A 12575-nucleotide genomic window follows, 5' to 3' on the forward strand; every position below is an offset into this window, starting at 1 on the left:
GAGAGAGAGACAGCGAGAGAGGGAACACAAGCAGGGGGAGTGGCAGAGGGAGAAGCAGTCTTCCCGCCGAGCAGGGAGCCCGATGCGGGGCTAGATCCCAGGACCCTGGGATCACAACCTGAGCTGAAGGCAGACGCTTAACGACTGAGCCACCCAGGCGCCCCAAGATACTTTTTTAAAAAGTATAATTATCTGAGGTGCCTAGGTGGCTCCATCGGTTAAGCATCTGACTCTTGATTTTGGCTCAGGTCACGATTTCAGGGTTGTGAGACTGGGCCGCAGGTCTGGCTCTGGGTGGGCTCTGTGCTGGGGATGGAGCCTGCTTAAAGATTTTCTCTCTCCCTCCCCCTCTGCCCTCGCCCCACCCCCATTCTCTCTCTCTCTCTCTCTCTCTCTAATAAAGAAGTGTAATTATCTGGTTTAATGTTGGCTGCTGGTCTAGTTCTAGCCCAAATTCAGGAAAGAACCTCAAGAGGTTAAATATGCCCCTCCACCTTTTTTATAGGAGGCAAAGCTAGTTAACCTGTATATCAAATTTCCAACTTTCAATCCTCTACGAGGTTCACCTTCCTATCCTGCTAAATCTCCTGGTTTTATAAGTTCATTTCATTCCCAAAGCTACCACAGCACCAAATGTCCATCTATCATATCACCACTGGGCTACTCCAATAAACCTCCTTAGCTACTACTCCTAACGTAAGTTACACACTACTTTTCCTAAATAAACTCCCTTCAAACCTCATTACTTCCTGTCACTCTTATGTGTAAGGAACCATATAGATCCTCTGTGGCTTCTTTTCAAATCCAGTCTTCAGGAAAACAAAGTATAAGGGAAGTCAAATATTGTAAAAGCAATTCAAAGACAGAAAGTGATTAGTAAAATTAACACAATGTTCATTTAGTGACAGTTTATTCACAAATTTGTTTTAACAACTGACAGTGGCTAGCCAAAACAAAACCCTAATGTTGAAAACTAAAGCAAAGGAAAGAAAATTTCTTGGCAAATTTACAGTGCTTCCTCCTTAGTCACCCTTGATGGACAACGAATCCTGGCAGCCTCTCCCAATGATCCTGAACTTAGCTCATAAGCCTTCTCATGACACTGTTCCAGGACACCAAGCACTCTTAATTGGCAAGAAAGATGAAACCTATTTGTTATCTCTGAATTTAGATACATCTTAACCAAAAGCATTCATTCATTCATTCGACAGAGAGGGACACAGCAAGAGAAGGAACACAAGCAGGGGGAGTGGGAGAGGGAGAAGCAGGCTTCTCGCAGAGCAGGGAGCCCGATGTGGGGCTCGATCCCAGGACCCTGGGACCATGACCTGAGCTGAAGGCAGACGCCCAACGACTACGCCACCCAGGTGCACCCAAAAGAATTCTTTTTTTTTTCCCCTTTCTTCTCTGATGTCAAGGAAGGAAAAAACAAAACAAATAAAAACATTTTAAAATCTGTTTGAAAGTCTGAGACTCAAAAAGAAAAGATTACTTAAAATATTTCAGTTCACAAGAACTTTAATGAATAAATATTATTTTTCTCTGATATTAAAGAACAGCCTTTGCATGCGCACACACACGCACACACACACGAGTGGGGGAAGAGGCGCAGAGGAGGAGGAGAGGGAGAGGGAGAAGCAGACTCCTGCTGAGCAGGGAGCAAGATGTGGGGCTCGATCCCAGGACCCTGGGATCATGACCTGAGCCAAACGCAGACACTTAACCGACTAAGCCACCCAAGCACCCCAGTATCTTGTGTTTATAATAGCAGCAATATGGGCAGAAAGCTAAACTATTAGCAAAGGTATACAGTTAACAAGTCTGAGGTAGCTCTGAAGATGTCACCACACTCCAGTGACAGAGCAGAACACCACACAATATTATTGAAAGAATAAGATCTTCACATCTAACCTTCCTCCCCCATAACAAATAAAACATGTCACAGAAACTCAGTTTACCAGAGGGAGAGGTGGATTCCCCCAATGTTGAAAATGTAAATTTATTACTCTGATAATTTACAGATCAAGGAGATATTTAGTATTAGTCGTATAGACTTCAAAAAAGAACACACCTAAGGTTGCACAGTGATAATTACATACTGAATTGGTTTCTAATGTAGTCCTTGTGAACGATGAAGAAAAAGATATGGATTCCAACACAGATGAGTCTTTCAATTCTTTCTTGTTGCTTATTCTTTGCTAACAATTCGTGAAATAATTGTTTTAACTTCATTGCCTATACAGGACGCTAGAATGCCTCCTATTATTCTGCTGTATATTACTTTATTCCAGTTTTGTACCAAAAATGTTTGTCTACACCTACCAGGCTACTGCCTGAGAATTAATTTTAACTCCTATTTTGCCCCTCACTTTTATAAACGTTTCATTGGTAAATTTGCTTTCTCTCCATGTGCTGTATGAAAATCCATTAAAATTTTACATTATGGATTGATTTTTGGTTACCTAAATGCAGGAAGATACGGTACCAATGTTTCCTTTGGTAATACCACATGAATAATACATTTTAATGTTGCCAGCTATCTACCAGTATCTATTTGTATAAAATAGTATGTGCTGTATATATAGATTTCTTTTTAGAGGGTTAGAAGAATATTACCATATATCCAGAACTTAGGGTATTTTATAGGATCCAAGAATATAAAATATTTATGCTACTCACTTGAACAAAAAATCATTTCCTCTAAAAAAGCTCTTTTATTTATAAACACTGAAACTACATAGTGGAAAACACTTGAAAATTTAGGGTTCAGCTTACATGATGGCCCATGTAGAAAAAGAAAAAGTGATTTTTGTCTTTAATTTCTAAAATCACCTTGAATGGTAATGTTAATGGAAATGTTTCATTAGAAGAGGAGTAACAGATCAACATGGGGATTTTTAAGCTCCTCCTATTTTTATTAAATTAGGAATTATACACTAAATCCTCAAAGATGTCACTGATAAAAACTTTCCTATTGTACCATGAGAGGTAACGATATGAATCACTTAACTCAGAGGTGGTTACCACTGATTTTATTAAAATAAAAGCCATTAAGGAATGTAATTTCTGCTAAGAGAAAAACAAGAATTTGCAATATTACTAACATATCAACTCTTTCTATTTGATCAACCCTATCTTCAATGCCTGTAGCACCGCCAGACAGCAGAGCAACAAGCAGCAGTGACAGATACTTCTTTTTTCTCAGAGATAAACTACAGCAAAAACTGACTTATCTAAAAGGAACAGTAAAGCTAGGCACCAAACCGTGTCATACTTCACCTACTGCTGTCTTTAATGAAATCACCTAAGTTCTACTCCAAGATGGACAATCTGTTAATCCAGCAGAACAGTGCTGGTGGATACTACTTTTCCCTGATCTAGAAATATATATATGGGGGGGGGGGGGGGAGGCAGAGGGAGAGGGAGAGGGAATCTCAAGCAGGGTCCATGGTTCCAGCAAGGAGCCTGATGTTGGGTTTGATCTCACAACCCTGTGATCTAGAAATTTTTTAAAAATCTCATTAAACAACAATGAACAGGCTGGAAAGACCTGATGGTAATAATTCCTCTTCGATTCTGATTTCATTTCTATTTCCAGTTCTTTCACTTTATGTAAAAAAAAAAGTTCTATTAACAAATTAAAAGTAAAATGACTGTCTACAGCCAAGTTACACAGCACTATGTTGAAAAACTGGCACACAAATTATCTCAGAGTTCTGTGCTACTTCCAAGTGTGCAAGAAAGTCTGAGACACCTAGATTATGAAATCTCCAGGTTCTTTAGATGACTTATAAAACCAACAGAAGTGGCGCCTGGGTGGTTCAGTTGTTGAGCCTCTGCCTTTGGCTCAGGTCATGATCCCAGGGTCCTGGGATTAAGCCCTGCGTCGGGCTCCCTGCTCGCCAGGAAGCCTGCTTCTCCCTCTCCCACTCCCCCTGCTTTTGGTCCTGCTCTTGCTGTCTCTCTCTCTGTGTCAAATAAATAAAATCTTTAAAAAATAAAAAAATAAAACCAGCAGAATAAAGTAAGTAAAGTTGAGATCATCCCTGAACATCTAGAGCATACAAAAAGTTGCTAGATTCACAGTATCCAGGGAGTTAGGGTCACAAGAACAGAAAATCTTGACATTATTGAGAGCCACATTAAAAAAATATATATATGGGCGCCTGGGTGGCTCAGTTGGTTAAGCGACTGCCTTCGGCTCAGGTCATGATCCTGGAGTCCCAAGATCAGTCCCCGCATCAGGCTCCCTGCTCAGCAGGGAGTCTGCTTCTCCCTCTGACCCTCTCCCCTCTCATGTGCTCTCTCTCTCTCTCTCAAATAAATAAATAAAATCTTTTAAAAAATTATATATATACATATATATATATATATAAGTATTCACTACCTAGCTCAAAAGTAGTATTGAAACGAATAGGTGAAGGAGCAGGAATATAGGTTCAACCCAAATTCTTACTTTTATTTACTTTATGTGATCATAGACATGAAAACCGACCTCTGGAAATAACAGCAACATCAGCCTCATGGGAATGTGGCACTCATAAAATGATATAATCCTAACCGCAAAGTACAATCTGTGTATTAGAAAAGATTAAATAAACATAACCTTGGATTCCAATTCTGTATCGTAAAAGATACAAAAGAAGGGAAAAGAGGAGAAATAAAGAAATCTCTAAGAGGCAGAAAAATACAGGAAATAGATGTTTTCAGTTATCAACAGAATTCTGAGTCTGAGTGCTGGGCTTCACGCTCATCTAAAGAAGTTCCACTCTAAACAGCAAAACTGAAGTACAGTTGACCCTTGAATAACGTGGGGGTTTGCGATGCCAAAACAACTAACTGCTTACTGTTGACTGGAAGCCTTACCAGTAACAAAAACAGTCACTTAACACATATTTTGTATATGTATTACATACTGCATCCTTCCAATAAAGCTAGGAAAAAAAATTGAGAAAATACATTTACAGTACTATATCAAAAAAAATCCACGTACAATGGACCCTCCCAGTTCAACACATTATATTCAAGGCTCAACTGTAGTTCATTAGAATAGATACTGTATTCAGTAACAACTTCAATGACATTACCCTCTGCCCAAATTTACAGAGATGGAGGAAATAAAATAAGGGGGGGGGGGGGAGTCTACCATCAAATATCCTTCATGTTTTGGCTGTAAAATAAAACTTAGATGGGAATGGGTTAAGAAGCATTTTGTATCTGTCATTCTAACTGGTTATATCAGCTTTCTAGAGAGGTTTGTAGTAACAGGAAACAAATCTACCAGAGCCAATTCTAAACTTCCAACTCATCCTGATAAAGACTGGGGTGAGGGGTGTGGGATGGGGGGTTTGAATACTTAAACCCCTTTGTCCTACTTCTTAAACCAGATTACCTGTGAAATTGAAGAGATTTGTGTATTTGGCAAATTACTTAAGCCAAACTTTCATCCACCAAGAACTCTTCCTCTCCCCCACCCCCGCCCCAGTGCCACTTAATAAATATTTAAGCACCTATTATTTATTACCAGGGATTACAGTAGGTGCTGGAGATACAGTAGTAACAAACAAGAACTGTGGCTCATTAAGCTTAGAGTTTAATGGGCAATATAAATGTTAATAAACAATCATGCAAAATGTGAGGTAAGAGATTTTGGCTGTGACATAAGATCTAGGTTGAGGGATCTGGAAGACTTCTCTGTGGTATAAACATTTAACCTAATAAGCTCCAAAGAATAAATGAGGACGTGAACAGGCAAACTTGCTCAGGATGAGAGGTCCCAGGGGGAGGGGGATGTGGAGATGCATAGAAGATACAAGGGATTGTGGTATGTCTTAAGAAGAAATGATATGTATACAGGTTCTGTACCTGGAGCTCAAACAGTAAACAAGTGGAAGAATGCACTGGAGTTGACACTGGATATAAGCAGGTAGTAGGGCCAGATCATACAGAACTCTGAAACCCATGTTAATTTTATGAAACAATATTATGCAGTCCTGGTCTTGGCCTATGTTCTTGCATTTACCTTGGGCTCTTTTTTTTTTTATTATTATTATTTTTTAAAGATTTTATTTATTTATTTGAGAGAGAATGAGAGAGAGAGAGCGCGCGTGAGAGGGGGGAGGGTCAGAGGGAGAAGCAGACTCCCCGCTGAGCAGGGAGCCCGATGTGGGACCAGGATCATGACCTGAGTTGAAAGCAGTAGCTTAACCAACTGAGCCACCCAGAAGCCCTCTTGACTTTTTAAATGAAAAATCTCAAATACAAGCTAACAGATAAAGATCTGCCACATAACCATCAACTAACTTCAGTAATTATTAACTCTTGGCTAATCCTATCTCATCTATACATCTACCCCCGATCCCCGTGGATTAATTTAAGTCAATCCCTGCCATCAGATTAGTACATCTGTATGTATTTCCATGTGTATCTCTAAAAGGTAAACTCACTTAAAATATAGTATCTATATACTGTGCTCTATGTATATACACACACACACACTATCATAATCTAAAAAACAATAATTCCTTAATGTCAAATATCCAGTTACTGGTCAAATATTCTGGACTGTCTCAACTGATTTCTCCAATTTGAAAATCCACACACTGTATTTGGTTAATACATCTAAAATTTGTAAGGTTTCCTCTTTTTCTCCTTGCAATTTATTTGCAGAAGAAACAGAACTATTTTTCCTTTAGAATATCCCACATTTATTTTTATCCTTGTCCCAAAGTCCACACTTTTGAACTTTATAAACTCAACCTCTACTTTTAGTTTATTTAGTGTTTAGTACAGATCAATAGATAAATTATTCGTACTTTTGTACCTTTAATTTTTTACATGTTTAAGACTGAGACAGAGAAGCCTGGGTGGCTCAGTCGCTGGGCGTCTGCCTTCGGCTCAGGTCATGGTCCCAGGGTCCTGGGACTGAGTCCCCCATCGGGCTCCCTGCTCCGTGGGGAGCCTGCTTCTCCGACTGCTGCTCCCCCTGCTTGTGCTCTCTCTCTGACAAATAAAATCTTAAAAAAAAAAAAAGACTGAGATATGTACTAAAATACACCCAGCCTTTGAAGATTTAAGGTACTCCAAACTCTTCTCAATGCCCATTTGTCAGGTTTATTAATCACAGTAAAATTTACATAATATGTAAATCTGCCAAACACAGAGAACAAAAAATGTAATAATTCTCCAACACAGCCCCTGAGTAGCAGTACTCAGGTCAATCTGTTTGTCATATCCAATTCAAGTTTCCAACCTGAAAATATCCAGGAGCACCCACCTCCCTTTCCCCTGGAGAACTGTATCTCAGAATTCATTACTTTGTATTCTTCAAGTTTACTGTGATCATCTTATTTTGTTATTTATGTGTTCTCTATTTCCAAAGTCATGTCATGAAGACTTCGGTCTTCAATTAGATTATCCATGCCTCTTTATGGGTACTACCCAGCATGTGTTTTAACTGTAGATCAATTTTCAATGATATCTGCATACATGTAGTTTACAAATAAGGAATTCCCAGGAAATTAAAAAAAAATATGAGACAGATTTAGCCAATGGTTTGTACTGCTTAATTTTCAAACCGTTTAAAAAACAAAACAAACAAACAAAAAAAACACCCACCTAACTGAAGCTTGAAAAGCCCAGAATGCCTTTGACACATTGAAGGGTTCCAACAGAGAAAAACACAGCATGACAAAGACGGATGGAAGTGGCTTACAGTCCTTCTTGGCTGGCTGTAGGACTAGACACAGAATCTAAGCATGAAGATTCAGAACAAAACACTGGCCTAGTTACTGTGTCTTTTTTAGAGAACAGGACTGTTATGTTTTAAGAATAAAGCAAAATGACAAAGTTAATAGTGAAAGACTCTCCGTTATTCAAAGAACTGCTACCCCAGAGTGGCTCCTCCAGAGTGAGCCAATCAATTTTCTACTTTTGTGCCCTACAGAGTTCTTTTTAGAGTGGATTCCATTTTAGAACCTTTCAAAATTCAAACTGAGGTCAGAATATTCAAATTGTACATATGACACTAATTCCTCCTTTGAAAATCCTGAATAGGTAAATAATCCCACTCGTTCAAGAGCTATAAATTAAAGTATAAGTGTAGCTATTATTTGGGGCACCTGGGTGGCTCAGTCGGTTAGGCAGCTGCCTTCGGCTCAGGTCATGATCCCAGGGTGCTGGGATCGAGGCCCAAGTCACGCTCCCTGCTCAGCCCTGCTTCTCCCTCTCCCTGCCGCTCTGCCTACTTGTGCTATCTGTCAAAAAAAATGAAAACCTTAAAAAAAAGTTAAAAAAAAAAAAAAAGAGTAGCTTTATTTGATCTAACTCATTCACCTAAGCAAGAGACTGACAAGGAGCATATCTTACAACTTAAAGTACTTATTGTAAAGCAGCAGGGGGCTTAGAAACTTTCATAATCATCACAACATTGCCATAAAAACTGAAAGAAAAACAATCTCCAATCTTCAGCATTTCCCAACTTCCCAGCCCTGGGCTTTAAAGTAGAGTGGAGGAGCAGAAAAGCACAATGTATTGACAAAAAGGAGGAAGGAGGAGGAAGGTACACCAGCACTTCTTATTCCACGGGGGAGACTTGTTTCTGGCTAACTCTAGATCAAAGAAATCTATGGATTCAGCCCCTTAGATTAACTATATAATAGGATTTCTATAGAGAAACATTTTTCTACTCACTTCAAAAACAAAGTACAGCTTGTTAGAAAGAATATGGTGTATGCAGTTAGTCAACACTAAATTCCAAATCCTGGCCCTGCCATTTAGCTACTTCTAGTTACTGAGCCAGCTAACTGAAAGATGGAAGAACAAATGTTCTTTTCAATGCTCAACTCTAGAAGTGATGTTCCAACTTTAGCGTGTATAAGAAGTATCTGAAAGTTGAAGTGAGTCCCAGGGACTTGAATGAAAAGAAGCCTCTTGGATAGTTCCTATGCAACAAATGTGCAAGACCATACTTTCAGAAACAGTACTCAAGAGCTACTGGGGTTTAGCCATAAAAGGACACATCTTGAAAAAAATGAAGCTGAATCAAAAATCATTTTGTTAATTTATCAGTTCTTAAACAGAAGAACTTCTGGTCCAGGCAAGACGGTGTAGACTCTCTTCTTCTAGCTCATCCCTGTAAAACACAACTATAAACCCTGAAAATTACACCAAGAGGCAACCAAAGAAAAACTGTGAAAGGTGGAAACAGGAAGGTGAACTGGTTAGGGACCTCAGGACTAAAAAAACGACAGAGTAACAGGGCATCTAAAAAATCCCATTCAAAAGAAGGTAACCCAAGCCTAGCATTTCCTAACTTCCAACCTAGCAACAAAAGTGGCCTGGACAGGCTCATCATTCCCCTGATGGAACAGGAATACCACCCACAACAGCAGGTAAGCTCTGCAGCAAAAGAAAAGGGGAAGGATCAGGAGGTCAGCTAACAATAAGAGGCCAGAGAAAACATTATTACCACATTTCTCTCTTTCCTTTTTATAACAAAGATTCATTATGTCTAATCTCTCTCCCATTACCTCTTAGATCCGAGTTCTCACCCCCACTACTGCATTGAAACTGCTAGTCAAGGTCACCAATGACCTCCACTGTGCTAAATCCAATTCTTTGTCCTTATCACTCTTGACCTATCAGCAGCATCTAACACAGGTGATCACTCTCTCCAACTTAAAATATTTTCATAGATTTTTCTCTTGCCTTTTTGAATTCTTTTTAAGACTCCAACGGCCCACACCTCTCAATCTTTTTTCCTACACCCACTTCCTAGGGGATCTTATCAAATATCATAGCTTTAAGTATTGGCTATGTTTCTGATGCTCAAATTCTTATCTCTAACCAAAACTGCTCCTCTGAATTCCTGATTCCCGAATATACCTGCCTACTCAACAGCATTTGAATGTCTTAAAAAGCATCTCAAACTTACTATTCAAAACTGATACTCCCTCTTCACCATCCTTTATACCATTCCAAACCTGCTTCAATTGGATTGATCTGCTTAGAGGTAAAAACAAAAACAACAAAAACAAAAAACCACCTCTGTTATCCTTAACTTCAAACCCTGTACCCACCCCCCTCACAGACACACTCCCACCCCAACATATACACACATTCAGTCCATCAGTAAATCTTATTGGAACTATTTTCAAAATATGTCTAGCATTCACAGACATTTCCTGCCACCCTCACTGTTACTTCTTTGGTCCATACTACCCAGATTATTGCCAAGAGCCTCTTAAATGGTCTGGCTCTCATCCTTGACCAAATTCAGGCTATTCAGCATGAATACAGCAGCCAGAATGATGTTGTACAAAAGGACAAGTTAGAAGACATCACTCCTCCTCTCCCCAGTATCAGTTCTGGTTGCTTCCCATCTCTCTAAACAAAACAAAACCGAACCCTCCAAGTTCCTTACAATAACCTGTATGGCCCCAAATGGTCATGCACCACTTACTACCTACTCTATCCTTGCTTGCTCTCTGGCCTCATCTCCTACTCCCCTGGTTCATTCCTCTCAGTCACTGCTTTTTACTACTATTCACTGAACATGCCAGATAAGCTATCAACCACAGGAACTTTTAATCAGTATCCCCAAGGTAGACATCCTAACTTTCTTCAGGTCTTTTCCTCATAAGTCACTTCAATGAAGCCTTCCCTCTTCCCCAAACAAATACATTCTCTCTCTTTCCTTTCCATCCCTCCTCCTGTAAAATATTTTAATTATCTATCTTACTTATTGTCTGTCCCCCCCCCCGACAGATACACTAAAAACCCCCCTCTAGAAGAGTAGGGACTTTTGTTTACTATCATATTCCTGGTGTCTTGAACAATGTCTGGCATGCAGTAGGTAGTCAGACATTTGTTGAAATGGAGGGAGGAAAAGAGGAAGGGAAAAAACAAAGAATAGAAGTTAGAACTATGATCCCAACTTTTCCTTGTAATACATAAAACCAAAGTAATCCTTGAGTGAAGCTAACCTCTTTCTCATTTGGTACCAACAGATCCCCATAAGCCATTCTGGCCTCTCTTGACCAAAGAAAAGACAAAACTATAACCCACACTTTTAGTCCAAGTCTACAAAGACCAGGGAAAATATTACAAAATGAAAATGGCCAGTAAGGTATTTATATGATCCATATTCTTAAAACCAACCATACACAACTTGAATGGATACTTACTGAGGGTACTATAAATGTTCCACATGCTTTTACAAATAAAACAAACTTCTCACATCTCAATTCCCACACTCTTTCAAACCATTTCCTAAATAGTTAGAATCTTGAATTGTATGACATATATAAGCTATTCTATTTCAAAGTTTCCTTGGTAACTTTTGAACATTCCTCCACATGAACTTGAAAACTATTTTGTCAGGTTATTCTTTACCATATGGTATATAAATCCACTCCCCACTCACCCCCACCCATTAGGAATTAATTTTTAATGACCTAGTCAGCCCTCAGAGATCAAATCAGCTTGCAGTAAAGAACGACTGAACGCACAAAGACGTTTTCAAATGCCCTAATAATTGTGAGATATCAGTAAGTAGTGCTATCCATTAGAGCGCTAAGCACAATACCTAGCATCCGGTTAAGTGCTCAGTAAGTGGTAGATCCCGCTGACCTTAGTATTTTTAAAGATTTTATTTATTTGTTTGAGAGAGAATGAGAGAGAGAGAGCACGAGACGGAAGAGGGTCAGAGGGAGAAGCAGACTCCCCGCTGAGCAGGGAGCCCGATGCGGGACTCAATCCCAGGACTCCAGGATCATGACCTGAGCTGAAGGCGACCTTAGTATTTCTGACTGCCATACCTGACTGAACTAACCAGGCTACCACAAGGAGCTCTGTGCCCTTCCATCTAATGACAAGCATTTGTTTTAGTAAATGTGAGTTCCTTAAACACACTTGAGAAACAGGAACTTGACACCAAGTATCTTTTGCATAGAAGGGGGGGAAGGGTGAGGAGGGAAATGGCTTCAGAGGCAGATTATTCTGTAGCGGTCCCTCACTGAAAAAAAGTGATGATAAACACACCACAAACTGAGGATCATTGACAAGTGACCACAATAATTGTTCATCTTAACTCAGTAAGAACCTGTTCTTGAAATACTTAAAACAAAACAAAACAACCCAAGCACATGGGAAAAATTTTTTATGTGCTTCTAGAATAATGGCAATATACCTGCGTTAAAATCTCTGATTTTCAGGACGCCTGGGTGGCTGTCAGCTGAGCATCTATCTGCCTTCAGGCTCAGGTCATGATCCCAGGGCCCTGGGATTGAGCCCTGTGCGGGCCGTGGTCCCTGCTCAGTGGAGAGTCTGCTTCTCCCTCTACTGTTCTCCCTGCTTGTGCTCTCTCACTCTGTCAAATAAATAAAATCTTAAAAAAAAGAGTCTCTGATTTTCAACAGGACTACTGAGAAAAAACACTCAGTGATCATATAATAAGATCTTAAGCTTTACTTCCTTTTACTCATGTTTCCTCTTAAGTAACACAAATTGTAAAAATCACAAATGTAGTGCTTACTATATACAGAATACTGCACATCATATATTAATTCATGTAA

The 12575-nt window shown here is 39.5% G+C and overlaps 1 protein-coding gene across 7 annotated transcripts in view; it reads right to left on the reverse strand.

Annotated features, from left to right (window-relative positions):
• Positions 1–12575, reverse strand: part of KANSL1 (KAT8 regulatory NSL complex subunit 1) — a 180245-nt gene that overhangs the window by 55331 nt on the left and 112339 nt on the right. The gene's annotated exons all lie outside the window — the stretch shown is intronic.

The sequence above is a fragment of the Zalophus californianus genome, chromosome 16 (assembly GCF_009762305.2).
Source record: "Zalophus californianus isolate mZalCal1 chromosome 16, mZalCal1.pri.v2, whole genome shotgun sequence".
Taxonomy (NCBI): domain Eukaryota; kingdom Metazoa; phylum Chordata; class Mammalia; order Carnivora; family Otariidae; genus Zalophus; species Zalophus californianus.